The sequence below is a fragment of the Triticum aestivum genome, chromosome 4A, assembly GCF_018294505.1.
Source record: "Triticum aestivum cultivar Chinese Spring chromosome 4A, IWGSC CS RefSeq v2.1, whole genome shotgun sequence".
In the NCBI taxonomy this organism is placed as follows: domain Eukaryota; kingdom Viridiplantae; phylum Streptophyta; class Magnoliopsida; order Poales; family Poaceae; genus Triticum; species Triticum aestivum.
Genome location: NC_057803.1, coordinates 155,230,479 through 155,244,439, shown reverse-complemented (window position 1 = coordinate 155,244,439; position 13,961 = coordinate 155,230,479).

The window sequence follows — 13,961 nt, the reverse complement described above, 5'->3', positions numbered from 1 at the left end:
ATAATAATACTTCAAGCATACTAACTAAGCAATTATGTCTCTTCAAAATAACATGGCCAAAGAAAGTTATCCCTACAAAATAATATAGTCTGGCTATGCTCTATCTTCACCACACAAAGTATTTAAATCATGCACAACCCCGATGACAAGCCAAGCAATTGTTTCATACTTTTGGTGTTCTCAAACTTTTCAATCTTCACGCAATACATGAGCGTGAGCCATGGACATATCACTTTAGGTGGAATAGAATGGTGGCTGTGGAGGATACAAAAAAGGGGGAAGATAGTCTCACATCAACTAGGCATATAAACAGGCTATGGAGATGCCCATCAATAGATATCAATGTGAGTGAGTAGGGATTGCCATACAACGGTTGCACTAGAGCTATAAGTATATGAAAGCTCAACAAAAGGAACTAAGTGGGTGTGCATCTAACTTGCTTGCTCACGAAGACCTAGGGCATTTTGAGGAAGCCCGTCATTGGAATATACAAGCCAAGTTCTATAATGAAAAATTCCCACTAGTATATGAAATTGATAACATAGGAGACTCTCTATTATGAAGATCATGGTGCTACTTTGAAGCACAAGTGTGGTAAAAGGATAGAAGCATTGTCCCTTCTCTCTTTTTCTCTCATATGTTTTTTTATTTGGGCCGTTTCCCTTTTTTATGGCCTCTTTTTTTTCGTCTGGAGTCTCATCCCGACTTGTGGGGGAATCATATTCTCCATCATCCTTTCCTCACTTGGGACAATGCTCTAAAAATGATGATCATCACACTTTTATTTACTTACAACTCACCAATTACAACTCGATACTTAGAACATAATATGACTCTATGTGAATGCCTCTGGCGGTGTACCGAGATATGCAATGAATCAAGAGTGACATGTATGATAGAATTATGAACGGTGGCTTTGCCACAAATACAATGTCAACTACATGATCATGCAAAGCAATATGACAATGACGGAGCATGTCATAGTAAACGGAACGGTGGAAAGTTGCATGGCAATATATCTCAGAATGGCTATGGAAATGCCATGATAGGTAGGTATGGTGGCTGTTTTGAGGAATGTATATGGTGGGTGTATGATACCGGCAAAAGGTGCGCGGTATTAGAGAGGCTAGCAATGGTGGAAGGAAGAAAAGTGTGTATGATCCATGGACTCAACCTTATTCATAAAGAACTCATATACTTGTTGAAAAAATCTACAAGTTATCAAAGCAAAGTATTACACGCATGCTCCTAGTGGGATAGATTGGTAGGAAAAGACCATCGCTCGTCCCTGACCGCCAGTCATAAGGAAGACAATCAATAAATAAATCATGCTCCGACTTCATCACATAACGGTTCACCATACGTGCATGCTACGGGAATCACAAACTTTAACACAAGTATTCTTCAAATTCACAACTACTCAACTAGCAGGACTCTAATATCACCATCTCCATATCTCAAAACAATTATCAAGTATCAAACTTCTCATAGTATTCAACACACTCATAAGAAAAAAAATTATTAATCTTGAATGCCTAACATAATTAAAGCAAATTACCATGCTGTTTTGTAGGAATCTCTAAATAATCTAAGTGAATCATGAGAGAACAATAGTTTCTATAAAACAAATCCACCGACGTGCTCTATAAGATATAAGTGAAGCACCAGAGCAAAACTATATAACTCAAAAGATATAAGTGAAGCACATATAGTATTCTAATAATTTCTGAATCATGTGTGTCTCTCTAGAAAAGGTGTGTACAGCAAGGATGATTGTGGTTAACTAAAAAGCAAAGACTCAAACCATACAAGACGCTCCAAGCAAAACACATATCATGTGGTGAATAAAAATATAGCTCCAAGTAAAGTTACCGATGGAAGTAGACGAAAGAGGGGATGCCTTCTGGGGCATCCCCAAGCTTTGGCTTTTAGGTGTCCTTGTATTATCTTGGGGGTGCCATGGGAATCGCCAAGCTTAGGCTCTTTCCACTCCTTGTTCCATAATCCATCAAATCTTTCACCCAAAACTTGAAAACTTCACAACACAAAACTTAAAGTAGAAAATCTCATGAGCTCCGTTAGCGAAAGAAAACAAAACACCACTTCAAGGTACTGTAATGAACTCATTCTTTATTTATATTGGTGTTAAACCTAATGTATTCCAACTTCTCTATGTTTTATAAACTATTTTACTAGCCATAGATTCATCAAAATAAGCAAACAACACACGAAAAACAGAATCTGTCAAAAACAGAACAGTCTGTAGTAATCTGTAGCTAACGCAAGATCTGGAACCCAAAAAATTCTAAAATAAATTGCTGGACCTGAGGAATTTATCTATTAATCATCTTAAAAAATAATTAACTAAATATCAATTTCCAAATAAAAATGGAAGTAATTCTCGTGAGCGCTAAAGTTTCTGTTTTTTACAGCAAGATTAAAAAGACTTTCCCCAAGTCTTCCCAACGGCTGTACTTGGCACAAACACTAATTAAACACAAAAAACACAACCAAACAGAGGCTACATAAATTATTTGTTACTAAAAGGGAGCAAAAAGCAAGGAATAAAAATAAAATTGGGTTGCCTCCCAACAAGCGCTATCGTTTAACGCCCCTAGCTAGGCTTAAAAGCAAGGATAGATCTACGTATTGCCATCTTTGGTAGGCAATCCATAAGTGGCTGTTGGATTTCGGGTGCCGGCAGACCCTTGAGGTTCGAACACTGGGGTGCGCACGGAGATTTCTCCATCTACCTACCTGCACCCCTCCGCCTCGCTAAGATCTGAGCTATGGAAAGAACGACAAAAGAGACGCAGGGTTTATACTGGTTCAGGCCACCGTTGTGGTGTAATACCCTACTCCAGTGTGTGGTGTGGTGGATTGCCTCCTGGGCTGATGATGATGAATAATACATGGAAGAACAGCATCGCGAGGGTCTGTTCTTTGCTGGGGGGGACGAACTGCTAGGAGGAGTTCAGTCACCCTTCTCTCTCTCTGATTTCGATCCGATCCCCCTACCCTGTGGGTGGCCGGTCCTATTTATATGCAAAGGCCCTAGGCTTATTCCCAAATATTGAGCGGGGAGGGCGCCAACAATTGGCCATTTTGAAGGGGAACATCTAGTACACTTATCCTGACTAAAGTTGGTCCTCGCCTGCGCAAAGCTCGGGTGGTGACGCCGTCCTGGGCTTCACGATGACCTCCGTCCTGCAGTCCTCCTGGTCTTGGTCTCGTTGCACCGAAATGGCAACCTTTTCCTGATGCCTCGGTACTCCGTGGCTGCGCTTGCCCCCTTTGCACCAAAGGGGAAAGGAGGACACTGCGCGGGCTGGCACCCGCCTGGCGCCCGTGGTCGTCATGGCTTGTGTCACGGGCTCCTCGTGAGGTACCCTGCCTTGATCTCTCCGCCTCCTCGCGAGCCAGCTGGTGAGGCCGTGCCTGAGGAAGCTCCACGCCGTCCACTCCGTGAGGCTTGGCCCCTCGCAAGGGTCTTAAGTCTGTGTTGATGAAGATGGGCCATGCTGGGCCCCCCTTTGAGCCACGCCACAGGCCGCAGGCAGGCAAGTCTGGGGACCCCCGTTCCCAGAACGCCGACAGCAGCCCCCGGGCCCAAGGCGCGCCCAGACTTGGCCGTGCAGGGAGGCGAAAGGGTAAGCGTGAAGCGCCGCGGGCCCTAACAGCCTGCGGCCTTGGGCCCCGCGTGGCGGTTGATTGGACGCGGGCGTCTCCACTTCCCCATGGTGCCTCGGCAACTGCGCGGATTGGACAAAGCGGGTCATGATTACCTACGATAGTGGGGGCTGACGGTTGGCCCTCGCCGGCTATAAGTACGGATCGGCGCGCGCCCTTCCAGTTCATCCCCCTTTGCTTCTCCTTCTTCTTCATGGCCCCGTCGAGGAGGTTCTTGGCCGCAGAGAAGGGGAAGGCTCGCCGGGTAGAGCCTGCCGCTCCCCCGCCCAAGCGCGGCCGAGGGCGCCCTCGCAAACATCCTGTGGACACCACAGCGGCTCCCCGCGGCTGCGGAGACGATTTCCAGCATGGTGACGGGCGGACTGCTGCGGCCGGGGGCGCGCTTCGGTCGCGCGTCCCCCTAGGCCGCACTTTCGCGCTGCAGAGGTGCTGCCAGAGTTCGTTGTGTGCTCGGCGGAGCCGACTAGCACCCGGCTCCCACTTCCTCGCTTCCTCCTCGGCGAGCTCCCGGCCGGCGCCCCGGGCGGCCTCTGGCTCCAGGCTGACGGCTGCTGCAGCCGGGCCTCATGGGCTTCGTTGGAGGTCTCCGCAGCCGGTAGCCTGGCCTTGGCCCGCGGTTGGCAGACGTTTGCCGGCGCGCGTGGCCTGAGCCGTCGGTGCACCCTGCACTTCAAGTTCGACGGCGATGCCACCCTCTACGTGAGGGTGTTTGGGGAAGATGGTCACCATGCAGGGTGCTGCCCTGAGGACGACGACCGTGGCCGGGAACCCAACTCCGGTGATGATGGAGAGGACAGCGCTCGCGTGACTAGCGGCGCTCAGGGTTCCCCAGGCTTGTCCGGTTCTTCTTCAGGCGGCGACTCTTCTAGCGGTGGCCGCGGTCAGCCTCCACGCCATCGTATCTGCTTGGAGGTGGTAGCGTGTCTGCCCGCCGTCGCGCCTCGGTGAAGCACGAGAGGGAGTCGGCTTGAGCCCCGGGGGCAGCTCGAGTCTTCCCTGCAGGCCGGTATGAGGCGAGCTGCGCCTGATTCGTTCTTTCTTTCCCTTTTTCCTACGTAAAAAGATAGTAGTGTGGAGCCCCGCGGGGGCGTGTTTGGGTTATTGCTATTAATCATCGTATTGCTTCCATTATCGTGCCTTCCGGCTACGTGCCCGCGCATGGGTAGTTCCCGGCCCCAGCCGTGGGGGGCGACCAACCCAGGCCCTGTGTTCGTGTCGCGGTGCCCGTAGGGCACGGACTGGAGGGGTGCTCCTGTAATGGACCCAGGTCGCGAAACCTTTGAACGACTAGGACAGGAACACTCGCGAGGGCGCTCGGCTGCCCCCCTCGCGAGGCCTTGCATAAGAGAAATCAGGGCAGGAGAGTGAAAAGTTGAAGAACCACAAGCCAAAGACGGCAACAACTTCAATAAAACTTCGAATAAGAATGAACAAGCCAACTGCGGAAAGCAAATGAAAAAGCTGCGTCCGGCACCTAATCTAGTCTTCGACGTCTTCTCACCAGCGCGGAGCTAAGTGCTGCCACTGGGTGTGGGAGGGAGCCCCATGGCCTGAGGCCGGCGCTCCTGAGACTCCGGGGCGTGTACAGCCCCAACTCATTATTACGTGAGAGTGCCACGGGCGGCGAGCTTCACAGGCGTTGGCCTTCTTCACAGGCTCTGGGCCTTTTCCAAAACACGACGGCTTCACAGGCATTTGCCTTCTTCACAGGCTCTGGGCCTTTTCCAAAACGCGACAGCTTCACAGGCATTCGCCTTCTTCACAGGCTCTGGGCCTTTTCCAAAACGCGACAGCTTCACAGGCATTCGCCTTCTTCACAGGCTCTGGGCCTTTTTCAAAACGCGACAGCTTCACAGGCATTCGCCTTCTTCACAGGCTCTGGGCCTTTTCCAAAACGCGACAGCTTCACAGGCATTCGCCTTCTTCACAGGCTCTAGGCCTTTTCCAAAACACGACAGCTTCATAGGCATTCGCCTTCTTCACAGGCTCTGGGCCTTTTTAGGGGTAGAACCTCCAGAGGTGCTGGATGTTCCATGCGTTCTGGACCGGCACCCCCTCCTGAGTCTCCAAGCGCGCGGAGCCGGGCCTGGAAACATGAACAACCTTGAACGGGCCCTCCCACATGGGAGAGAGCTTGTGCAATCCCTCTCTGGAGAGAACCCGCCTGAGCACGAGGTCCCCTACCACGAGAGTTCTGGGGCGGATGTTGCGGCAGTGATATCGTCGCAGTTCTTGTTGGTACCTCGCCGCTCGCAGCGCGGCTTCTCGGCGACGTTCCTCCGCCAGCACGAGGTCCATCCCCCGCATGGCGTCCTGCTGCGCCTCGTCGAATGCCAGGACCCACGCGGAGCAACGTCTGACCTCGTGAGGAAGGACCGCTTCGGCTCCGTAGACCAGGAAGAATGGGGTCTCTCCAGTTGGCTTGGTCGCGGTTGTGCGGATGGACCACAACACGGACTGAAGCTCTTCGTACCAACCTCTACCGCAGGCCTCCAGCTTCTTCTTGAATGTCTTGGTCTTGAGGCCCCTCAGGACCTCTGCGTTGGCTCGCTCGGCCTGGCCGTTGCTTCGGGGGTGCGCCACCGAAGCGTACCATATCTGCGTTCCAAGGTTAGCACGGTATGTTTTGAAAAGGATACTGGTGAACTGCGAACCATTGTCCGTGATGATGCGGTTCGGCACCCCGAACCGGCTCACGATGCCCCTGATGAACTTGACCGCGGAACCCGCGGGGATGATGCGGACGGCCTCTACTTCAGCCCACTTGGTGAACTTGTCCACGACGACGTAGAGGTAGCGGTAGCCCCCTGGTGCCCGAGGAAACGGGCCCAGGATGTCCAGCCCCTAGACTGCGAATGGCCACAAAAGGGGTATAGTCTGCGGGCCTCCTGCTAGCTGATGGATTTGCTTGGCGTGGAACTGGAAGGCCCCACAAGCTTTCACTAGTTCAATGGCGTCATTGAGTGCCGTGGGCCAATAAAACCCACTGCGGAACGCCTTGCCGACGAGGGTCCATGATGATGAATGATGTCCAAAGTCTCCGCCGTGTATATCTTCTAGCAGTTCCTTTCCTTGCTCCCTGGAGATGCAGTGCAGGGATACACCGTTTGGTTGCTTCCGATAGAGCTCTCCATCCTTGATGCAGTATGCCGTGGACTGCCGTGCTACACGCTCCGCTTCCTCCTCCTCCTTCTCCGGCAGGGTCCCTTGTGTTAAGTAACTCCAGAGCTCCGTGATCTAGCACCCCTCCTGAGGTTCCATCGTTAGGAGCAGGCGTGCTCCTGAGGCCGGGCCACAGGTCGGGGCTCCTGAGGCAGGTGGCTGGGGGAGCTCCTCCCGAGGCTGAGCCGTGCTTGACAATGACGGCAAGGCTGAGGGCTTGAAGAGCCGCTCCTCAAAAACGCCAGGCTCCTGAGGTAACCGCCTGGACGCCTGTTTGGCGATGTCGTCGGCCTCCTGATTTGTGCCACGGGGCACATGCTGCAACTCCAACCCCCAGAACTGCTTCTCCATCCCGCGGACCTCCGCAAGGTAGGCTTCCTTGTGCTCATCTTTTGGCTCGTACACCTTGTTGGAGAAATTGACAAGGAGTTGCAAATCGCCCTTGATGGTGAGGTGTTTCACCCCCAGGGCAGCTGCGGCCTTCAAGCCTGCTATTAAACCTTCATACTCCGCTATGTTGTTGGAGACTTTTTCACCTTGCTGGAAACAGAGCTGCACAACGTAGTAGAGCTTGTCTTGAGTGGGCGATATAAGCACCGCCCCAGCCCCAGCGCCATGCTTGGAGAACGCCCCATCGAAGTACATGACCCAGCCTTCTGGCGCCTCGCTTCCCAGGGAGAGGGATCGATCCTCGTCGGCCTTGAGGCCTGGTGCCTCCGTCCATTCTGCCACAAAATCGGCCAATGCTGCTCCCTTGATGACTCTGGTCGTGCTGAATTCGAGCTGAAACGCTTGCAGTTCTATGTTCCACTCAGCGACCCTTCCAGCTGAGTTAGGGCTCCTAAGCACTCTCTCCAGGGGTATGACGAGACGACCTTGATGGGATGACCCTAAAAATAGTGCCGCAGCTTGCGCGAGGCCACCAGTAGCGCGAGGAGGAGTTTCTGAGGCATGGGGTACCGTGCCCTTGCGTCTCGCAACACCGTGCTGACGAAGTACACTGGGTGCTCAATGAGGTTGGGTGCGTCAGTGCTGGTGGCTCCCTTGGGAGACCATGGCGCCTCCTGAGGCAACGAGGCCTCCTGAGGCTGGCCATCTGGGAGAGGGGCCTCTCCTGCCTCCGGTGCACTCCTCTGCGGTGGCTGATCCTCCTCAGCCGTGGTGGCGGTTTCTGCGGGCCTTCCTTGTTCCTGTTTTGCCTTGTCCCGGGCTGCTGATGTGGCTTTGATGCGACGCTCCTCTCTAACCGCCACCAGGGCTGCGCTGGCGGAGTAGGGAGTGGCGGCGAGGTAAAGCACCAGGGGCTCTTGAGGGCGTGGAGCCACCATGACCGGTGGGCTAGTCAGGTATCTCTTGAGATCCTGGAACGCCTTGTCGGCCTCTTCAGTCCACTCAAAGGGCCCCTTTTTCTTCATTAGCTGGAAGAAAGGCAGCGCTCGCTCCCCCAACATGGAGATGAAGCGCCCTAGCGCGGTCACGCGCTCAGTGAGCTTCTGCATTTCTCTGAGGGTCTTTGGCGGGCTCATGTCCTCGACCGCCTTGACCTTTTCCAGGTTAGCCTTGATGCCTCGGTGGGACACGAGGGAACCCAAGAGCTTGCCCGAGGGGACTCCGAACACACACTTCTTCAGGTTGAGCCGTAGATTCACTGCGTTGAGGCTCGCGAAGGTCTCCTCCAGGTCTTGTATCAGGGTCCTGGCCTCCCGAGATTTTACCACAATGTCATCAACGTAAGCCTCAACATTCTTCCCAAGCTGCGGGCCCAAGGTGATGTGCATTAGCCGCTGAAAGGTCGCGCGTGCGTTATGCAACCCGAATGACATGCATGTGTAGAAGTACACCCCACACAGGGGTAGGAAGGCTGTCTTTTTGACGTCCTCTACCGCCATCTTGATCTGGTGATACCCAGAGAAGGCATCCAAGAAGCATAGCAGGTCGCATTCCGCGGTGGAATCGACGATCTGGTCGATGCGGGGGAGCGGGAACGGACCTTGCGGGCATGCCTTGTTGAGGTTGGTGAAGTCGACACACATGCGCTCCTTCCCTCCCTTCTTTGGCACAACGACAGGGTTGGCCAACCAATCCGGGTATCGGACCTCGCGAATGACCCCAGCGGCTTCTAATTTGCGGGTCTCTTGGACGATGAAGGCCTGCTTTTCTGTGGACTGCCGCCTTGCCTTCTGCTTCACAGGGCGCACGTTGGGGCACACGTTGAGGTGATGCTCGATTACACTCCTAGGGATCCCCGCCAATCCCAAGCGAATACCTTCTTGTTCGCGCGCAGGAACCTGATCAGGGCCTCCTCTTGCTCGGGTTCGAGGTTGGCGCCTATGGTGAAAGTGGCGTTGGTGGACCCGTCCTCATCGATGGGTATCTGCTTGGTTTCTGCCTTGTCTTGGGTGAACAACCGTTTCTTCTTGGCGGGTGCATCCCCCTTGGGCTCGGGGGTCTCCGAGTCGGCGGGCTATGCCGATGTCGCCGTCTTGAAGGCGACCTTGAGCACCCGCAGTGCGTCTCCGGTGTCCCCGTGCACGGTGAGGACACCGCTGCTCTCGGGCATCTTCATGAGGTTGTACGCCGGGTGCGTCGCGGCCATGAACTGGGCCAGCGCTGGGTAGCCAAGGATGGTGTTGTAGGGGAGGCCGATGGGGGCGATGTCGAAGTCGACCAGCTCCATGCGGAAGTTGCTGTAGGTGCCGAAGGTTACTGGGAGCCTGATCTGTCCCAAGGAGCTGGATGATCCACCCCCAACACCTGAGAAGGGCCGGCTAGGTTGCAGCCGTTCTAGGGGTGTGCAGAGGAGGTTGAAGGCCTCGACCGAGAGCACGTTGAGGCCCGCACCACCATCGATGAGAGTTCTGGTGACAGACACCTGGCAGATGGTGGGGGTGCACAGCATGGGGAGCGCACCTGAGCCGGCCGACTTGGAGGGGTGGTCCTCCGAGCTGAAGGTCAGGTCGGCCTTGGGCGCCGCCCGGTCCGGGAGAGCCCCCTGCCGCGTGGAAGCGGCGCTGACCCGGCGGATGAACGGCTTGACGTGGTGACTTGTAGGCGGCGCCTGCGAGCCGCCCAGGAGGGCCGCAACGACCGGGGGTGTTGGTGTAGCGTGATGGGCGGGGAAGAGGCCGCGGGGCTCTTCCCAAGAGGCCACGGAGGCTACCGGCAGGTGGAGCAGCCATGCGCGCGGAGCGCTGGTGAGGGCAAGGGGAGCCAGTTGGCCATGACCCTATCGTCACCTCCAGCTTCGAGGTTGGCCTCCTGTACACCAGCAAGAAGGCCAGCGGATCAGTCGCGCCACCGTAGCGCGGCGCCATCATTGGCTTGAACTTGTCCGGCCGCCGTACCCGTTGCAGGGCTCAGAGCCCCCCGGCCCCCGTGCTGGCGCCGGCGGCCGGAGCGGGCGACGCGCTACTCATCGCGAGGTAGGTCGTGGCGGTGGCGGAAGGGAAAACTCCGGTGCACCCCTACCTGGCGCGCCAAATGTCGGATTTCGGGTTCTGACAGACCCTTGAGGTTCGAACATTGGGGTGCGCGCGGAGATTTCGCCTTCTACCTACCTGCACCCCTCTGCCTCACTAAGATCTGAGCTATGGAAAGAACGACACAAGAGACGCAGGGTTTATACTGGTTCAGGCCACCGTTATGGTGTAGTACCCTACTCCAGTGTGTGGTGTGGTGGATTGCCTCTTGGGCTGATGATGATGAATAATACAAGGAAGAACAGCCTCGCGAGGGTCTGTTCTGTGCTGGGGGGGACGAACTGCTAGGAGGAGTTCAATCACCCTTCTCTCTCTCTCTGATTTCGATCCGATCCCCCCTACCCTGTGGGTGGCCGGTCCTATTTATATGCAAAGGCCCTAGGCTTCTTCCCAAATATTGAGCGGGAAGGGCGCCAACAATTGGCCATTTTGAAGGGGAACATCTAGTACACTTATCCTGACTAAAGTTGCTCCTCGCCTGCGCAAAGCTCGGGTGGTGACACCGTCCTGGGCTCCATGATGACCTCCGTCCTGCAGTCCTCCTGGTCTTGGTCTCGTTGCACCGAAATGGCCACCTTTGCCTGATGCCTCGGTACTCTGCGGCTGCGCTTGCCCCCTTTGCACCAAAGGGGAAAGGAGGACACTGCGCGGGCTGGCACCCGCCTGGCACCCGTGGTCGTCATGGCTTGCATCACGGGCTCCTCGTGAGGTACCCCGCCTCCTCGCGAGCCAGCCTGGTGAGGCCATGCCTGAGGAAGCTCCGCGTCGTCCGCCCTGCGAGGCTTGGCCCCTCGCGAGGGTCTTAAGTCTGTGTTGATGAAGATGGGCCGTGCTGGGCCCCCCTTTGAGCCACGCCACAGGCCGCAGGCAGGCAAGTCTGGGGACCCCCGTTCCCAGAACGCCGACAGTGGCTCTCATGATAGATTCATATGGTAATTTTATTTTCTTTCTAGGGAACTATTCCATGCCTTTCCTTAACAGGAATTGGAATCTAATATTCCCTTCCTTCATATCAATAATTGCACCAATCGTTCTAAGGAAAGGTCTACCAAGAATAATAGGACATGAAGGATTGCATCTATGTCAAGAACAATAAAATCTACGGGCACATAATTCCTATTTGCAACAATAAGAACATCATTAATTCTTCCCATAGGTTTCTTAATAGTGGAATCCGCAAGGTGCAAGTTTAAAGAGCAATCATCAAAATCACGGAAACCTAGCAAATCACACAAAGTCTTTGGAATCGTGGAAACACTAGCACCCAAATCACACAAAGCATAGCATTCATGATCTTTAATTTTAATTTTAATAGTAGGTTCCCACTCATCATAAAGTTTTCTAGGGACAGAAACTTCCAACTCAAGTTTTTCTTCATAAGATTGCATCAAAGCATCAATGATATGTTTAGTGAAAGCTTTATTTTGACTATAAGCATGAGGAGCATTTAGCATGGATTGCAACAAGGAAATACAATCTATCAAAGTGCAATTATCATAATTAAATTCCTTGAAATCCAAAATAGTGGGTCGTTAATATTTAAAGTTTTGACTTCTTCAATCCCACTTTTAACAATTTTAGCATCAAGATCTAATGGCTCCGAATTTTTGGAACGCCGTCTAGGTAAAGGTGGATCATATTTAGTCCCATCATTATCAAAATTCATATTGAAAAACAAAGATTTAATAGGGGACACATCAATAACTTCTAGATCTTCATCTTCATTATCATGGAAACTAGAAGAACACGCTTTTATAAAGCAATCTTTCTTAGCACGCATCCTAACGGTTCTTTATTTGCACTCATCAATGGAAATTCTCATGGCTTTGAGACAATCATTGATATCATTCTTAGGTGGAATACATCTAAGTTTCAAAGAATCAACATCAAGAGAAATTATGTCAACGTTCCTAGCCAACTCATCAATCTTAAGCAATTTTTCTTCAATCAAAGCATTGAAATTCTTTTGCGAAGTAATAAATTCTTTAATATTAGATTCAAAATCAGAGGGCATCTTATTATAATTTCTATAAGAATTGTTGTAGGAATTACCATAATTATTTGAGGAATTACTAGGATACAGCCTAGGATTAAAGTTTCCTCTATATGCGTTGTTACCAAAATTATTCCTACCAAGAAAATTCACATCCATAGATTCATTATTATTATCAATCAAAGTAGACAAAGGCATATCATTAGGATCAGAAGAAACACTTTTATTAGCGAATAATTTCATAAGTTCATCCATCTTTCCACTCAAAACATTAATTTCTTCTATCGCATGCACTTTCTTATTAGTAGATCTTTCAGTGTGCCACTGAGAATAATTAACCGTAATATTATCTAGGAGTTTAGTAGCTTCTCCTAAAGTGATTTCCATAAAAGTGCCTCCCGCAGTCGAATCTAAAAGATTTCTAGAAGCAAAATTCAATCCGGCATCAAAATTTTGTATAAGCATCCACAAATTCAAACCATGCGTAGGGCAATTACGTATCATTAATTTCATCCTCTCCCAAGCTTGTGCAACATGTTCATGATCAAGTTGCTTAAAATTCATAATATTGTTTCTAAGAGAGATGATCTTAGCAGGAGGAAAATAATTAGAGATAAAAAGCATCTTTGCACTTATTCCAAGAATCAATACTATTTTTAAGGAAAGACAAAAACCAAGCTTTAGCACGATCTTTAAGCGAAAAAGGAAATAGCTTCAATTTAACAATATCGTTATCTACATCTTTCTCCTTTTTCATATCACACAAATCAACAAAGCTATTTAGATGGGTAGCGGCATCTTCACTAGGAAGGCCGGAAAACGGATCTTTCATGACAAGATTCAGCAAAGCGGCATTAGTTTCAAAAGATTCAGCATCGGTAAGAGGAGCAATCGGAGTGCTAATAAAATCATTGTTGTTGGTATTGGTGAAGTCACACAATTTAGTGTTATCTTGAGCCATCGTGACAAGCAAGCAATCCAACACACAAGCAAACAAGACACCGGCAAAAAGAGGCAAATAGAGAAAGAGAGGGAGAATGGAGAGAGAGGGCGAATAAAACGGCAAGGGTGAAGTGGGAGAGAGGAAAACGAGAGGCAAATGGCAAATAATGTAATGCAGGAGATAAGGGTTTGTGATGGGTACTTGGTATGTCTTCACTTTTGCATAGACCACCCCGGCAACGGCGCCAGAAATCCTTCTTGCTACCTCTTGAGCACTTGCGTTGGTTTTCCCTTGAAGCGGCAAGGGTGATGTAGAAAAGTAGCATAAGTATTTCCCTCAATTTTTGAGAACCAAGGTATCAATATAGTAGGAGGCCACGCACGAGTCCCTAAACAAATAAATCCTCGCAACCAACGCGATAAGGGGTTGTCAATCCCTACACGGTCACTTATGAGAGTGAGATCTGATAGATATGATAAGATAATATTTTTGGTATTTTTATGATAAAGATGCAATGTAAAATAAAAGGCAAAGGAAATAACTAAGTATTGGAAGATTTATATGATGGAAGATAGACCCGGGGGCCATAGGTTTCACTAGTGGCTTCTCTCAAGAGCATAAGTATTCACGATGGGTAAACAAATTACTGTTGAGCAATTTACAGAATTGAGCATAGTAATGAGAACATCTAGGT